Below are 18,782 nucleotides of genomic sequence, written 5' to 3' on the forward strand. Positions count from 1 at the left end.
ATCCGGGCTTGGGACCGGCATGAAGAAACCCACTGGTTTGTGCATCCCTTGTGGCTGGGTTTCATAACTTTCAAATATGATGATAAAATAATGTAAACAACTATTTGATTTCCTTCTTATCCTACAAACATTAACAATCTTAGTTCACAGAAGTGTACCTAGTCCTATACTTTTCATCAGTGTTATTGTTGGTGGTGATACATCTAAACATCTAAAGTCCCTAGTTTATGGTGCCAGTGATATGCACAACTGTAATCAGAGATAGAAATCTTATAAAAACAACCATGTTTACAAAGTTTCCCCAATTTACATCCTGCCGTGGCCTTAAATTAGATGATCACCTTTGCTGCATAAAAACAGCTATCTTGCTAAAAGTAGGTGTCAATCCTACCTTCAGAAGATGTCAGCACTACTCTCATTAATGCAAGTCACTGGCTCATTTAAATGTCACATTAAATTGCAAGGGTTGTACCAAAGCTTCTTATTGATGTTAAAGTCTTCTGCCACCAGCTGGGATCCTTGGTTTGTATCTGGGCATTCTAATTTCATAAACTGCACACTCACTACTCCATGCATAAGACACTCCATCTCTGTTGTGCTGAAGTATTAGTTTGTTTTGCTATCTTTTATATTACTTAGGCCCAAGAAGTCATAATATATTATTTGTCCTGCATTGCCACCAACTACAGTATTTCTGTCTGTATGGCCCTAATTACCTCAGTTCCTAAAAACACTGTCAGCAATATCCCACAAACTTAATATCCCTTATACCATGTTCTACAAACTTTAAAGGTTTGTACTATACCCTGCATCTAATTTACCACATTTAAACCTTAAAACCCAATATAATAAATTTGTGTCCTAATGTTGCATCTAATCCTAATGCAAAGTTCCTAATTCATTAATATTCACATTTGGTCCATCCTTCTGTATCAAGTACTATTACACAATAAAATTTGAATTTTTCATAAAAAACAACAGTTATCAAACAATTTGTGCATTTTGCTTGTAACAAGAGACTGATAATTTAAACTTTATCTTCACCTTACAGTGCATCCAGAAAGTATTCACAGCGCATCACTTTTTCCACATTTTGTTATGTTACAGCCTTATTCCAAAATGGATTAAATTCATTTTTTTCCTCAGAATTCTACACACAACACACCATAATGACAACGTGAAAAAAGTTTACTTGAGGTTTTTGCAAATTTATTAAAAATAAAAAAACTGAGAAATCACATGTACATAAGTATTCACAGCCTTTGCTCAATACTTTGTCGATGCACCTTTGGCAGCAATTACGGCCTCAAGTCTTTTTGAATATGATGCCACAAGCTTGGCACACCTATCCTTGGCCAGTTTCGCTCATTCCTCTTTGCAGCACCTCTCAAGCTCCATCAGGTTGGATGGGAAGCGTCGGTGCACAGCCATTTTAAGATCTTTCTAGAGATGTTCAATCGGATTCAAGTCTGGGCTCTGGCTAGTCCACTCAAGGACATTCACAGAGTTGTCCTGAAGCCACTCCTTTGATATCTTGGCTGTGTGCTTAGGGTCGTTGTCCTGCTGAAAGATGAACCGTCGCCCCAGTCTGAGGTCAAGAGCACTCTGGAGCAGGTTTTCATCCAGGATGTCTCTGTACATTGCTGCAGTCATCTTTCCTTTTATCCTGACTAGTCTCCCAGTTCCTGCCACTGAAAAACATCCCCACAGCATGATGCTGCCACCACCATCCTTCACTGTAGGGATGGTGCCAGGTTTCCTCCAAACGTGACGCCTGGCATTCACACCAAAGAGTTCAATCTTTGTCTCATCAGACCAGAGAATTTTCTTTCTCATGGTCTGAGAGTCCTTCAGGTGCCTTTTGGCGGGCTGCCATGTGCCTTTTACTAAGGAGTAGCTTCCGTCTGGCCACTCTACCATACAGGCCCGATTGGTGGATTGCTGCAGAGATGGTTGTCCTTCTGGAAGGTTCTCCTCTCTCCACAGAGGACCTCTGGAGCTCTGAAAGAGTGACCATCGGGTTCTTGGTCACCTCCCTGACTAAGGCCCTTCTCCCCCGATCGCTCAGTTTAGATGGCCGGCCAGCTCTAGGAAGAGTCCTGGTGGTTTCGAACTTCTTCCACTTACGGATGATGGAGGTCACTGTGCTCATTGGGACCTTCAAAGCAGCAGAAAATTTTCTGTAACCTTCCCCAGATTTATGCCTTGAGACTATCCTGTCTTGGAGGTCTACAGATAGTTCCTTTGAATTCATGCTTGGTTTGTGCTCTGACATGAACTGTCAACTGTGGGACCTTATATAGACAGGTGTGTGCCTTTCCAAATCATGTCCAATCAACTGAATTTACCACAGATGGACTCCAATTAAGCTGCAGAAACATCTCAAGGATGATCAGGGGAAAGAGGATGCACCTGAGCTCAATTTCGAGCTTCATGGCAAAGGCTGTGAATACTTATGTACATGTGCTTTCTCAATGTTTTTATTTTTAATAAATTTGCAAAAATCTCAAGTAAACTTTTTTCATGTTGTCATTATGGGGTGTTGTGTGTAGAATTCTGAGGAAAAAAATGAATTTAATCCATTTTGGAATAAGGCTGTAACATAACAAAATGTGGAAAAAGTGATGCACTGTGAATACTTTCCGGATGCACTGTATATCAATAGATTTAGACATTTTTTCCAGACGGTCTTTATTCCCAAAACACTTGACTGTACTTCAAGTTACTACCATTTTTCATAGTTAACAAATTTCCCTTTATGTTAAACTCTATTATTCAGTTATTAAAATCAATCAAGAAAGCTTAAATTGGACTGACTTTTAATTGGTAATGCTACAAGTGCTAATAATCATGAGTTAAATTCTGATTAACAGTCCAGATTACAAACAAACATTAAAGGTTTTTTTAAAACCAAGTATCAATAGAGTTATTAGAAACATTTATCCAGAAATATTTACTCTTACATATTTCCTGTACTCTAAGTGCTGACCATTTTATGCTAATCTCATTTTCTAAACTGGTTCAATTATACAACTCAAATTGCTATACAGGTTAAACAATTTAAATAATAATTGTGCAGTATTTCCATTAATAAAACAATAGTTGTAAATATTCAATAAATACATATTGCTTATGAAAGGAGTTAATTTGCTTTGCTGTGCTTGCAGATAATTAGCCTTTACTCCTATATCTTTTGTAACTGTATAGTTCAAATAATGAATTTTGCTGGAAAGGACAGTTAAAGTTGGCTCTGGAAAAGAACATAGAACCCTGCACAGTAAAAGTGTGAATCAGGTCTTGGTGTCCAATACCTCAAAGCAAAGGATAACAATATCCTAGAACTCTTGATCTAATGAAATAGGCTCTGGTCTGGAAGCCAAGCAGGCCATGATAGATCTTTTGGCATCAATGGTCACCTGCACAGTTGAGTTGTTACTTGCAGGAACCCATGATCCCTTGGATTGGAATTTAGGAGTACGTTGTCCAGTGGTCAATTGGTCGATGGCCTGGTCAATGGTTTGATCCCTTCTTTGGTATGGCTTGCTTCTTCTTGGAACTTTAGTATAGCTCAGTCCCCAGGTTCAAATTCAAGTGCTGTCATAAAAAAAATGCTAGAAAAAACAGCTTTTACCTGTAGGTGTAAAGACTTAAAACTTTTATTCCATATTAGTCAGTATTGCAATACTTCATCTGTAATTTTTGAAAGTTACTTAGGGATTCCAAAATATCTCGATGTGTTAGGCCTGTTTCGTTGGGGGTACCCCTTATCAAAAATAATGTTAGCGGTAAAACAGATGGTCATTTTTTCCAGTCTCTGTCTGTTAGGCTTTTTTTTTTAATGGTCAAAAATAAATTCTGCAGCTGGTAAGCACAATGCAGAAGTTTCCACTCATTGTAGCCATTATGTTCAAAAAATAGATCCCTCAATAAAAAATTTCCGCTATAGTTATATCCAGTTTTTCTGTTGTTGTGGACTCCACTCAATTAAAAGCATATTCATCATAAGAAGTAAATTATCACAATATAAAATAAAGTCAGTCTTAATATTTATATTTCAAAGGAAAAGCCTTCAATTGTCTCAAAATATTCAAACTATTGGAACATAACCTTTGCTGTTATACAAATAACTTTGCAAACTAAATATCAATCTTTCCCCCCTTACAGGGAATATGAAGCAGGAGGGTATCGGTCAGTAAGAACCCTGAAACCAATCCCAATAGTATTACAAGTTCATAAGAGCTGAATGTTATAGTTATCCTATAGAGAACACGAATATGTCCAGGAGCGGCAAACCAAACTAAAGAAAAGAGAAAGAGTGGTGTAGTGGTTATTAGTTAAAGAGTCATGTTCTATGGAGGTTCCTGTAGAAAAATGCTATTCCCCTATGCCTGGAACTTGAATTCAGGACTTGTATGACCCTGGGACTTGAACCCAGGACACTTCTATCATATCCGAACTACACTAAAAACTAACTCTATTCCTTTATGTCAAATTGCACTGATCCCTCTGTTATATTCACATATATCCATAACTCGATTAAAGGCCTTTTTTAATCTCAAGACATTATATATATGTACATGAAGTGTCCTCCAGTTAAACTGCTTGAACCGACTCCAAGAGTCACTTGAACCAAAGACAATTAAGTCTCCAACACTTAATTGAACCTAAGACAAAAAGTCTCCACTCGAAAAGAAGACCAGAAGTCTACAAGAGTTAATCCTAACCCTATTTTAATAACCAATTCCTTTTCTTAATAGGACTTATGCTCTCTCTAGTGGGAAATAGGCTCTTAACCTAACTACACTAAAAACTATCCTAACTAAGAAAAAACACTCCTAATCTAACGGCATGATGTCTAACCCAGTGCCTTATCCCCAAAAGAACGAATGAACATGCCTTCCCCTACTGTTTCAGGTCCGATGATCACGACCTTTGGAGGAGAATCCCATGAAGATGTGAACAAGTCAGTCCTAATTTCGGATGCACCATAAATACCTTGCCGGTTTCGCATCTTTTGGGACTCTCTGCTGGGAGTTCTCTCCGGATTGCCCCACATTGGGTGTCAAAAACTGTGGTCGACATTTAACATCTTATTAAAGAAAGAAACATCCTGTAACAGGACAATTCAGTAATCAGGCAAGAGAAAAGCTGTTAATTGTATCTTTTAATTACTCCTCAGCAAAATGCCTTAAAGGGAGCATTCTTTAAAAGCAGCCAGTTACAGCATGGCCAGAATGATCAGAGAAAACAAAGAATAGATGTTCATTTTATAAACTACTGAATTTACATACACTGTCAATCAATGCATACATTTTACTCTGGTTGGTTCATTGGTTTACACCCAAATGATTTATATAAAATAAAGTTTGTTATATTATATTCTGGTTCTTCTTATACCTTTGAGTTGCGCCGCAACCCTTGAAATTTCTGTGCATATAATAATTGTCCATTCTCTTTTATAGGACATCTGCCGATAGTCATCTCTTAGTCATCCTTCAGTACATTTTGTATATAACATCAGCCTTTCTTCTGGTACATTATTTAATTGACCATCTCAGTATTTTCCTTAAACCAATTCTTATATTTAAGTGTACATTTTGTTGTTCACTTGATCTTTATCTGATTTCATGGTGTGCCTGAACAGGTTTCTGACATTTATTAAGCCTTTATACTATTTCTTTAAGATGAATGCTATGTTACTCTAAAATTATTCTTCTACAGTTTAAGCAAAGGAAGATTAAGAGGTGCCATGACTGAAGTGTTCAAAATTATGAAGGGAATTAGTACAGTGGATTGAGACTGGTATTTTAAATTTAATTCATCAAGAACAAGGGGACACATTTGGAAACTTGTTATGGGTAAATTTCACACAAACATTAGGAAGTGTTTCTTTACGTAGAGAAATATAGACACTTGGAATAAGCTACTAAATAGTGTGATAGACAGTAAGACTTTAGAGACTTTCAAAAATAGTTTTGATGGATTTTCAGAAGAATTAAACACATAAGACTAGCAAGCTTTGTTGGGCTGAATGGCCTGTTCTCGTCTAGATCAATTTTCTAATGTTGCATATCTACTTCATCACATTAACATAACATATACCTCTTTATGATGCTGGATAATAAACACATTACCCAGAAAAACCTTTACAGACCTAAGAAGAACAAGCAGTTTGCAGGATGGGATTCAAATCTGGGACTGTGGAGCTGTAAGGCAGTAGTGGGAACTATTGTAATACCTTGTTAACCCTTATACTAGTATGTAGAGTGGGCTAATATACAGAATTATTACATATTACATATTACAGAAGTTCTAAAAGGTGTCATTAACAAATTTTGGAGCCTCTGTTCATATTGACAATGTCTGTTACAAGCTAATTGTTTTTGCTACACAATGAAAGATCTGTAAAAGATATAAATCTCAACATCCAAGATTTGGAAATTCAAAAATAACACCTGCAATTTCATTTCAGAGTATTTAGGGATTTATAGTGTTTATAATCTTTTTATATTCTTTCAATTTAAAAAAAACTTACTTTGTTTAGATCTTGACAATCAGTACTTCGTGTCTTTTTGTTTTTTGAATGGGCCTGGGTTCTAAATGCTCCTTTTGATTTGACCCTTGAAAAGTAATCTTGATTTTCCAGTCACAAAATATACTAAATTTGTGTAATGGACAGATCAATTTCACTCAGAACTTTACCAAAACACTGGGGTGGAATTTCAAGTAGAAGCTAATGAAAAACTTCATGGATTCAAGCAGTGCATCTGTTTTTAATTAATACTCAAAGAAAACTCTATACAAAAAGGTACATCTCACAATTAAAATAAGTTTTGTGCTTTTTGAACATTTCAAACTAAACTGATTAAATAATTCTTTAAAAATGCAAATCAGTTTGGTAATATATTCCCAAAATTAATTTTAATAGAAAAACTTACTTTAATTAATGAAGTCTACTAGTCATAATGATAAAAAGTAGTTAATAAATTAAAAATACCAGTAAAATGTTTCAAGATGCTTAACCTATTGGATTAGCCTTTTTACCAAGAAAACAGATGGATGCACACAGCTTTTGAACTGAACAGAAATAGATTAGAATAAGACAGGTCTTGATGTATCTGGACTAGCTGGCTCAGTACAATGATGGTCCTATAGGAATGCATGTGGATTTACAATGAGAAGCCAATAATTCTTTTGAAGTATTAGAGAAACTGGAATTTAATTTAAATGGAAATGTGAAGGTGACAAAATATCCCTTTTATGTCACTAGTTCCTGGGATTCTACATGTTTTATATAATACTCTTTTTGACAGACATTGGACAGATTCACCTGAGAAAAAAGATTCAGACATAGTCCTATTTAAAAGAATGGTTTAGGAAGTGCAGGAGATGGAAGTCCCAAAACAACAAGGCCATAAATTAACCCAGGTAACCACTATGCCAATGGAATACATTTATTATTGCCTTTGACTGCTTTACAAAGTGTACAGTTTATTTATGATTCAGTTTAGGGTTATGCAATTATGTTGAAAGGAAGCCTTTGAACAGTGAATGAATCTTTAAGAGTCAAGAGGTAAGAGAAAGAAAATTTGTGGCTGATGAATACTGCAAATATTTGAAAAATTCCAAAAGTATTATGAAAGACCTTTTCAGTTAGGTTAATGATTTCAGAATGTGGTATATAAGGAGATGCATGAGTTAAGGGCTGTTATAGACTTGTTAATCCAGAAAATAACTTGGTGCAGCCTTAAACTCACCTGAGCAGCTTTTTATAAATCATTCTTGTTGTTTAACTGAGCATTGGTTTGACTCACACAATTAATCTCTGAGACCTCAGTTCTCAGAGTCTTTCATTTTGTGTACTTTTCTTTTACATATTTTGGCTCCTCCACTCCCATCAGTCCTATTTTACTGAATGTGTGCTTAGATCATTGCTAACTGGATCAAAAATTATTTTTTGATGCTAATTCAAAATCAATTACAAATTAAAATTTAAGGCAACATATAGAGATCATAATCCATCCAATTTCCCATTTCTTAACTTGGTTATTCAGCTTGGAGTCACAGAGAGCTTGTTTCTTTAACAGAAAATAAAATGAATGCAAGGTGAAAACCAACCTGGACAGGGCAGCACTTATTGTAATAAAAAACATATTTCAATCTAAAATTAAAGGTGAAACTTTCTCAGTGGGTGTGTTTATTAAATTTTAATGTCTCAGATACAAAGTACTATAACATGTTACCTACTAAACACCATATGTGATTTAAAAACAGCTGGATATAGACATATTAAACTCAATGTCTAATATTTGTTTTTGTTTAAAACTTGACTTACACATAAAAACACCATGCCCTTAATTGAGGAGCCATCACTTTTTTCTTTTTCTAAATGCAAATATACAGTAGAGTCTGAAAGTATTCAGACCCCTTCACACTTTTATTGTGATGTATATCTAACTGAAAACATGTTTTCAGAAAGGTTTTCAAATTTATTAAAAAACAAAACTAACTGAATGCTGTCATGTATAGAAGTATTCAGAATCTTTTTCATGGCACTCCAAATTGTAGGCAGGTGCATCCTGTTTGCTTCAATAATCCTGGAAATGTTTCTAGAACTTGATTGGTGTCCACCTGTCGCAAATTGAATTGAATGGACATGGTTTAGAAAGGCACATACCTGTGTATATAAAGCCCATTATACACTTCTTGTGTGATTTTGGGCTATACATAATATACATTGTATTGTATTGTATTGTATTGTATTGTATTGTATTGTATTGTATTGTATTGTATTGTATTGTATTGAATTGAGGTTCTTCGATTCAAACTGCATGTCAGGACAAACACTAAGTCAAAGGAATTCTCTATAGACTTAATAAAATTCTGGTGAGGCATAGGTCAGGTTAAGGGTGTAAAACCATTGCTTAAGTTTTGAGTGCTCCCAGGAGCACATTGGCCTCAATAATTGTAAAACTGAAGAAGTTTGTGACCATCAGTACTCTTCCTAGAGTTCTACGTCCTGCCAAATTAAGTAACTAGGCAAGAAGGGCCTTGGTCACACAGGTGACCAAGAAATGAATGGTCACTCTAACAGAGCTTCAAAAGTCTTCTGCTGAGATGGGAGATCCTGCTGGAAGGATGACTATCTTGGTAGCGCTCCATCAATCAGACGTTTATGGTAGAGTGGCTAAAAGGTATACGACAGTCCCCTTGGACTCTAAGAATATGAGGACAAAGATTCTCTGGATTTTTTTATTGATTTTAATTAAAAACAAATAACAATCCATGCAATCATATCAAACTTTACAAAACCAAAATTCAACCCCCCACCTAAAAGAAAGAGAGGAGAGCCAGCTGGCAAAGCAAATCTTCAAAACAGTAAGGAAGGAAGAGTATCCTTTTCCCTGATATAGAAGATTATTCTAAAATGTTATTGATTAGATCCTGCCATAGTTTTAAAAAGTTTTGAATAGATCCACTGAGTGAGATTTTTTCCAATTTCAGATAATATAGGACATCAGTTACCCTCTGATTTAAAGGTGTTTGGTTGGGATTCTACCAGATGAGCAAGACAAGTCTACGTGCTAGTAGTGAGGTAAAGGCAATTACGATTTATTTGTCCTTCTCCTCTTTAATCCCATCTGAGAGTACACCAAATACATTTGTTAATGGGTTAGGAGTGATTGTGGCACCAAGGCTATGATAGACATTGAAAGGTTTTTGTCCAAAATAATGTTCATTTGGTACACTCCTAGAACATGTGGCCCAGTGAAATTGGACCTAGATTGCAACATTCACAATTTGAATCCTGCCCTGGAAACATTTTAGATAGTTTTAATCGAGATAAATGTGCTTGATAGAAAATTTTAAGTTGAAAAATTGAGTACTTTGTACATATAGAACTAGATAGTGTATTCTTTGCATGTTTGCCTTCCACTCCTTTTCTGAAATGTTAAGTGAAAGATCCTTTCCCAATTTTGTGCCCTGGGGTCATTGAAATGAAGGGACTTTAAAATGTTTTTATAAATTGTGGAAATGCTATCTGAATCATCAAGACTGATCAATATTTCCTCTGCAATTGAAATAGGTGGAAGGTGAGGAAAACTGGGCAGGTTCAGTTTAGCAAAGGTTCTAGCTTAAAAGTAGTGGAAACATTGTGTTGATGAGAAGTTAAATTTGAAGCATAATTGCTTGTAGGATGCAAAAACATTATCGATGTACAAGTCTCTAAATGTTTTAATCCCAGATATTTTCCAAGCATTAAATACTGTGTATGAAAGTGGAAAAGAGTGGTTGTCAGGTAGAGGTGAGACAGATAAGAACTTTTCTGTCTTAAAGTGCTTCTACACTAGTTTCATATTCTGAGTGAATGAACGGCAATTTGATTGTTAGTGTATTGATGATAATTTGTATTTACTGGGGCACAGAGCAGGCAATATAAAGAAGTACTGCAAGATTTAAATTTTATTGCAGACCAGGTTTGTGTATATTCATTGATTTGTGTCAATATCCAGGTCTTTATGGCCTTAATATTTGCCGCACAGTAATAAAATTGAAAGTTAGGTAGTGCCATGCCCCCTTCTGCTTTAGGTCATTGCAGAGTCTCCCTTTGGATGCGTGGATGTTTAGAACTCCAAATAAATAAGGTTATTATTGAATCAAATTTGTTAAAAAAAAGATTAGTTAATGTATATGGGGATGGTTTGAAATAAAAAAAGAAGCTTGGGAAGGATATTCATATTAACAGTGTTGATTTCACCTGCTAATGTGAGATGGAGGGTGGACCATCTATTCACATCTTATTTAATTTTTTTCCATGCCGACAGGAAACTTTTGTTGAAAAAGAGCTTTATAAATACTTGTAATATTTACCCCTAGATATTTAAATTGATCTGCTAAAATGAATGGAAAGATGTCTAGTCTAGTATTGTGTACTAGAGAGTTCACTGGAAAAATCACACTTTTATCAGATTGATTGATATTCTCTGGTCTGATGAGTCAAAAACTTAACTCATTGGTTTTGCTGAATTCCAGATGTGTATAGCTAAGTGCTATAGCGCTGTTCACTATGAATAGCAACTAGACACTGCTCATCACCTGTCTTATACCATCCTTGAGTTGAAGTATGCTGATGACAATATTATGCTAGGACAGGGCTTCTCAGTGGCAGGGAACAGGGCGACTGGTCAGAATTAAGGGAAAGATAAATTAAACCAGAGACAGAGAGATCCTTAAAGAAAGAGTGCATGTCTCTTCAGAGGTTCAACTTTAAGCACAACAAAGACCTGAAGCATACAGCCAAGACAATGCTGGAGAGGCTTCTGGACAAGTCTTTGAATTAGGGGGCCAACTCTCTTTCTCTGGAAATGAAGACATATGGGTTGAAAAATTAGGACTTTTGATGACGCCTTCCCAATGATGCCATATTACACCATTATACTGTCCTATGTTTTTTTTTAAATGCTATAAACCTTTAGTAACAGATTATCACTATAATTATGATATAATGGCCACAATCACAGTCACTGGCAAACTAATAACCTATTAAATATTTTGAATAGTTTAAGCCTCTTAAATTAACAGACTTCATTCCATCCATCCATTTTCCAACCCACTGAATCTGAACACAGGGTCACGGGGGTCTGCTGTAACCAATCCCAGCCAACACAGGGCAGGAAACAATCCCAGGCAGGGTGCCAACCCACCAGAGGACACACCAAGCACACACTAGGGCCAATTTAGAATCACCAATCCGGCTAACCTGCATGTCTTTGGACTGTGGGAGGAAACCCACGCAGGCACGGGGAGAACATGCAAACTCCACACAGGAAGGACCCGGGAAGCAAACCCAGGTCTCCTAATTGCGAGGCAGCAGCGCTACCACTGCGCCACCATGATAACTGTCATAAATCTGTCAAAAAATTATACACATGGTAATAAAAATAATTTTACTCTTTTCAATTTAGTTTATTTGCATTTATCTACATTCTTTTATATTTTTTGACTGAAGCTATTTTTCTCAGTAAATCTAGGTTCTTGGATAAATATGAATAGAAATCTTTACATAGCATACTACTGAAATTGAATCTGGTGAGCATTAGCCCCTTAATTGAATCTGTTCTGCCCTTTTGAAAAACAAGGATATTTGTTGTTCAAGTAGTATGTGAACTTGCACTTTCTTTTTGGAGTAATGGGAATTTCTGAATTTATGTAATTGAAAGATTTATGAAAATATTAAATTACTTGAAGATGTGACTTATTACTTGATCAACTGATAAGTAAAAAGATATTGCATTTATATAACAGAATAAATGTGTGATTTTTTTTAATTAACTGAAACTTTAATAGTTGACTCATTCTTTTACAATTATAAATCCATTTTGGAACAATGGGTGGTAATAATATTTTCCATTAAAATATTACAAAACAGTACTTACTCTTACTTAAATACGACAGACTGCACCTGGATGTATGAAATTTCTTGATTAACCAGGCTGATGAAAGAATAATCAAAAATAAGATCTCATAGAGAAAATTCACTTAGTTACGGTGAATTAGGATTACACATAATTAAGGAAAGGAGGAAGATTTATAATGAACTGTCTACTCAACAAGAAGATAAGGCTGAATTCAAAAGATGAAGTAAAAAAGTCAAGATGGACAGATATTGATTATTCTTGATTATTCTTGCCAATATCTATATTGCTTACTACAGAAGTGAAGATTCTGGGAAAAAAGTGTGTGCAGTACTTCCGCAAATGCTGATTGATGTACGACAATTTTTACCAAAGATAAGGATAAGGAGATTTTCAAATTTTGTGAACCAAAACCAAACCATAACCTGAAGATGGCAGTTTACAGATCCATCTCATACAATTTAAAGGAGCTTGACAGACTCTGCCAGGTAGAATGGAATAAATTGTCCAAATCACAGTGTGCAAAGCTTGTAGAGACTTACCCAAGAAGGCTCAAAGCTGCAATTGTTACCAAAGGGACTTCTACAAAGTACTGAATTAAGGGTCTGAATAATTTCAGTTTTTATCTTTTATTAATATAATTTACAAAAATTTTTGAATGCATTTTCATTTTGCTATTATGGGTTATTGAGTGTAGATTGATGGACAAAAATCACAATTATCTATTTAAAATTATATCTAGAGCACAATAAATTGTAAAAAAAAAAAAAAGTAAAGGGGTCTGAATACTTTTTGTATCCACTGTAAATGCCGTAAACCTGTTTAATAGATTCTCTAAAGTTTTTTTTGCTCTACTTTGAAATGTTTTATTACTGTATATACTCGTGGATACGTTCTCCCGGGACTTGCTTTTACAGTATAATTACTGTTGTTTTATAATGTTGTTCGTATAAGTCAAATGCGGAAAACTCACGCTATTGGTACATAAGCTAACACCCACCTGAGAGAGTAACCACAGAGCACACTGCCTTTTTTTTCTATGTGGGTGTGGCAATGCGCTGTATCAGCTCGTACTCCTAACCTCTCTCTCTCAACTCTCATCCGGATGTGGCCACACAGTAATACCCAAACTATTCAGAAGCAACATTTGCAATGATTTGTGTTTTTTGTATCTCACATCCTCATACACCTTTATTGTAAGAGCATCCCTTATCTACAATGGAGTGTTCGATCAGAAGAAAATATGAGGCTGGTTTTAAATTAAACATCGTTGAAGTAGTGAACGAAATTGGTAACTGCGCTGTTGCAACAAAATTCGGTGCATCTGAGAAAATGATGCGAGATTGGAGAAGGCAAAAAGATGTAAAAAAAAAAAAATGAAGTGTCGCATTTCTGAACGGGCGTATAAGTTGGGGTCTGATTTTATGATCGATTTTTCGGGTTTCAAGACCCGACTTATACGTGGGTATATACTGTATGTTTCTTGTTGTTTATTCATTTAAACTGTTATGATGTGACTGTCATTATTATGTTTTTTTTTTCATTTTTGTAAAGTTGCACCCCTTTTTAATAGGGGTTATTAAAATGACAAATTAAAATTTAACAGTAAGTTCTTCTTTCAGTTTTATTTTGAACTTATTATTTTTTGCATTTTGAGCCATTTTGTGATTCTCTGTGTACCATTGCCAAGGCAGTTCCTACCACAAGTAGTTGTGATGTGTGATATCATTGGGTCAACTCTAGAAATGTCAGCATTGCACAATTCTAGGTCACACAAGATTCTGGGTATAAACAAAACTCTTCCATGGTATTATTTTGTTTTTGAGCAATTTATGGCAGCAATGTGTTTCTTTAATCTGAGTTAAGATTACATTGTTTAGTTCTTTTTCACTGTTTGGGTCTAACATTTTTAACTTGATTTTTGTAACATATATCTCCTGGTCAGAAATTTTTTTTCTGCCATTTTCATTTTAGATAGAATATTAACATTATGACAGCAACATCAGCACAAAGCCATTGTACAATTATCACTGCCATTGTGTAGTATCTTTGCGTGGTCATGGCTGTTCTATTTGTGGTTGTTATGCCCATTGCTGGTCACTTGCCATGGAGATCAAGTGACACACTGTAACATTATGCTCTGATATGGTATGCAGTAGTCAATATCGTAGTGTTGGATCTTATTAAAAAATACTTTGTGGCAGATTAGTTAGGCTTGTATCTTGTATTATTTTTGGTTTTACTGTATTATTCATTTTTGATTGCCTGGTAGTCTGATTACAGATCTTCAGCATTCCATGGTATAGTCCCTAAAAATTCAAATTTTCTTATCTCTTTCAGCCTTAGTCATGTAGTCTCTAAAATATTTTATTACAATTTCTTTACCTTCTCTAAGTGACTATAATAAAATAATGACACTTGTGCAAGAAATTAAGAACACATCACACCTAAGTTTGGAGAAATATACTTTATCTAAAGCATATCCTCTCCATATTTAAGAAATACAATTTAAAAGAGGTTCACCAAATGTAAGAATTCAAGACAGATTATTTCAACAAGGAGAAGAAATAATGCAATCACCCAAACATTTTCCTCAAGAAATTTATCTTTGTGTTCACTTTAACCATATACTACCCGAGGCTGCTGGATGCATTTGTGAAACAATGACATGTGCAGATTACAAAATTCTTAACTGTAACTTGCTTCTTGAAGCAGGCACAGTTTATTCATAGGACTGTCCTGTGTGCTGATTTTGGTCTGCACACAAACTCTTCTGACTGCGCCTTCGGCATCTGGGATTGTCTTGATGACTCGACCCATTACCCAAGAATTCCAGGGTGCAGAATCATCTACAACTCAATTAAAGTCTCCTGGTTCAAAATTTCTTCTTGGTGTAATCCACTTTGACCATTCCTGGAGTATTAGCAAATACTTTTTAGACCATCTTTTCCAAAACAAATCAGCCGTATATTGAACTTGCTTCCTGAGTCTTCCTGAGACTTCCTGGTCATTTTTAGAAAAGAGTCTGGGAGGCATGCTGAGTTGTGTCTTCAGTAACAGCAAGTTATTGGGTGTGAGTGCCTCCAAATACTTTGGGTCATTTGATGTCTTTGTGAGGGGTCTGTTATTGATGATTGATTCAGCCTCACATATCTCGGTTTGGAGACTGTCATCGTCAAATGTTTGCTGGTTAAGCATTGAGTTTAGAATCATGCTTATGCTTTTAATTTGTCTTTCCCATAGTCCACCTTGATGAGAGGCTGCTGGTGGATTGAAGATCCATTTAAGCAGATAAGTACATGATTTTAACATGTCCTCTTTTGCAAATGAATTGGCGTATGGCATTGATACATGAATCAGTGTCTAAACTGTGTGCAGTCTATGCGTACAACTTGGATTGTTAGACAAGTGAAAATTACTCTGTACCTCTTGACCAAACTTTGTCCTCTTTTGACTTGGAAGGGACCAAAATAATCAACTCCAACATTGCAGAAATGTGGTTGGTCAGGTACCAAAAGATCTTTTGGCAAATCTGCCATTTTTTGCTCTCCTGCTTTCACATTGCATCTTCTGCATGTTGCACACTTTGAAATGATTTTTCCTGATAGTTGAGTTTGCTTGAGGTATCCAATATTTCTGGCATAACTGTGTGAGCATATACTGTAGTTGCGCCCACAATGTCTGATTTCTTTATTTATGTGCTGCAATATAATGGAGGCAATATGTGAATGCTTATGAAGAATAACAGGATGTTTAGCTTCTTCTGGCATTGCAGCTTTGTTGAATCTTGCTCCAACTCTCAGTGTTCCATTTTGTATGACTGGGTCAAGTTTAAAGATTTGACTGTTCTTTTTTACACAATAATTTTTCTTTAAAGCATTTAATTCTTCTGGAAATTCTTGTAATTAACTGAGGCGGATAAGCTCTGTTTCAGCTTTTGCCAAGTGTTCTGGAGAAATCAGGCTTGGTTTTAAAGTCAGTTTTTACCTTTTCATGTGCTCTGTGATGAGTGTTTTTTGTTCTTCTGGATTACTTCCAGATTGACTGACTTCTTGTTGAAATGTTTTTCTTTCATTTTTTAAGTGCAACAGTATGTTTTTAAACTTGAGGAGCCAAGCTACTGCTTTCTTTAATTGCAGCCATTCTGAAAAGTAGATGATAAGTTTATTGATGGGCCTGTAACTTCCTTTATTTTTGTTATATTGACGACACCAATTTTAATTTCTGGTTCATCATCAGAAAGTGACTCATTCAGTTGATCTGGTCTTCTTGGACACTCATGTTCTGCCTTCAGTGAGAAACTTGGACCTGGTGACCATGTGGTGCTTCTGATGAAGCTTTCTGTGCTTAGCCCCCTGGATGCTCGATCTGCTGGATTTAGGGCAGATGTAACATACTTCCATTGTGAAGGTCGAGAATGATCTCTGATCACTGTGATTCTATTGGCAACAAAGATCTTGAATCGAGTGTTTATATTTGAAATGTATTTTAGCACTGAGGTACTGTCAGTCCAAAATGTAGATTCTAGAAGGGGTGTTTGAAGCTCACATTTTAGTATTTTGTCCATTTTGACTGCCATAATGGTTGCTTTCAGCTCCAATCTTGGAAATGTGACCTGCTTCAATGGTGCAACTCTTGACATTACCATGAGTAATGAACAGTGTTTTTCACCTCTTTTTTCAAACAAGAAAAGATATGTGATCGTGCCACACCCATCTTCACTGGCATCTGCAAAATGGTGCATTTGTGCTGACCTTATTGTTCCAACCCTGTGCAGGATTGAATCATCTATTCACATCGTAGTCTGGTAGTAACTGTAAGTCATCGATGATTTTTTTCCATTTCTGAATGTGTTTATCCTCCACTTCTTCATCCCACCCACATTTCTATTTGCATAAGTCACTTAAAATAAGTTTTGCTAGCAGTATAGCAGGTGCTAGAAATCCAAAGGGATCATAAACTGAGTTAACAACAGATAGAATGCCACACCTTGTAGCGGGCTTGTTTTGTAACTTTATCTGATGTTTGAAAGGCCTTGGGTATATTGATACCTATTAAAACATCAGCTTCAGATTCTATGAATGATAGACGTACCTCATCAAGATATGTCCACTTCTCAAAGTCTTCTTGTTGTGGAATGTTTTCTCTCCCCACTGGAACAGAGACCAGTGTTAAGACCTTTGGCAAATCAGTAAATTCATTATCATTGACACTGCAGACTTTCAAATCTGATAAAATAGAACATTTCGTTGGCATTTTTGAATCATTGTTATAATTACTCATAGTTTTCAAGAATACTTGAGTCCTTCTATAGTGAAGGTTTAACTGTCCCTGCAGATTTTCGGTACAAATTGTTACTGTACTACCAGAGTCTATAAAGGCGTATGTTTATACATACCTTTCGCTTTTCTTAGATTTTACCTTAACGGGTACCACATGCAGTGCATGTTCTCTTCCAGCCCCAGTAAGGGCACACATTCCCTTCTCAGTTTCCCCTTCAGTGCATGTAGCTTTAGTTGATGTTGCTCTGTCCTCTTTTTTGATATGCAGGATGTCTGGGTGCTACAAGGAACAAATCTGACATTTCATTCTTTCTTTACAATTCTTACTAAGATGCCCCTGTTTGAGACAACAAAAGCATACACCTTTAGATTTTAGAAAGTCAATTCTGTCTTTATGTGGCATTTCTTTGATTTTACTACATTCTGCAAGAATATTCTGGTCACTACAAAATACACAAGGTTTCTTAATTGTGCATGCAGTTGTTGCAGACCTTTTGACCAAGGTGTCCTGAACCCCCGTTTCAGCAGCATCAATTATGCTTGTAGCAAAATTACTCCCTCTTTGGCCACTCTTCAGGGGAACCTTTCCCTTGTCGGTCTTTTCCTTTTTCTCCTGGGGTGTATGGCTTTGATAGGCCACATGGTGTACAGGATGCAAAAATCTTTTAGCCTGTCGATCTAGAAAATTAACTAGGTCAGCAAGTGAAGAACTTCAGCCTTCCTTTTCATCTGTGTCACAAGCTGTATCTACCCACTTGCTTCACAGCTGATGAGAAAGCTTTGAGAGTATAGTATGAATGTATAGTATGAATATTTACCTTGTTATCAAATTCTTGTCCATCTCTCATGTTATACATGACATTCATACAGTTATTAAGAAAGAGTGTATAGTCTCTCAGACCTGATCTATCATCTGATTTTATTTGAGGCCACATTGCTTTCTCTAGATACGCATTGGCTATCTGTAGCTGGTTTCCATAATAGATTTCAAGCTGCTTCCGGCCTTTTTGTAGTCTCTGGTGGTAGGTATGTACAGCCTTTAACAATTTCATGTTGTGAAATTTTAGTAAATTGTGCTAAATAA

The sequence above is a fragment of the Erpetoichthys calabaricus genome, chromosome 1 (genome assembly GCF_900747795.2).
Source record: "Erpetoichthys calabaricus chromosome 1, fErpCal1.3, whole genome shotgun sequence".
In the NCBI taxonomy this organism is placed as follows: Eukaryota; Metazoa; Chordata; class Cladistia; order Polypteriformes; family Polypteridae; genus Erpetoichthys; species Erpetoichthys calabaricus.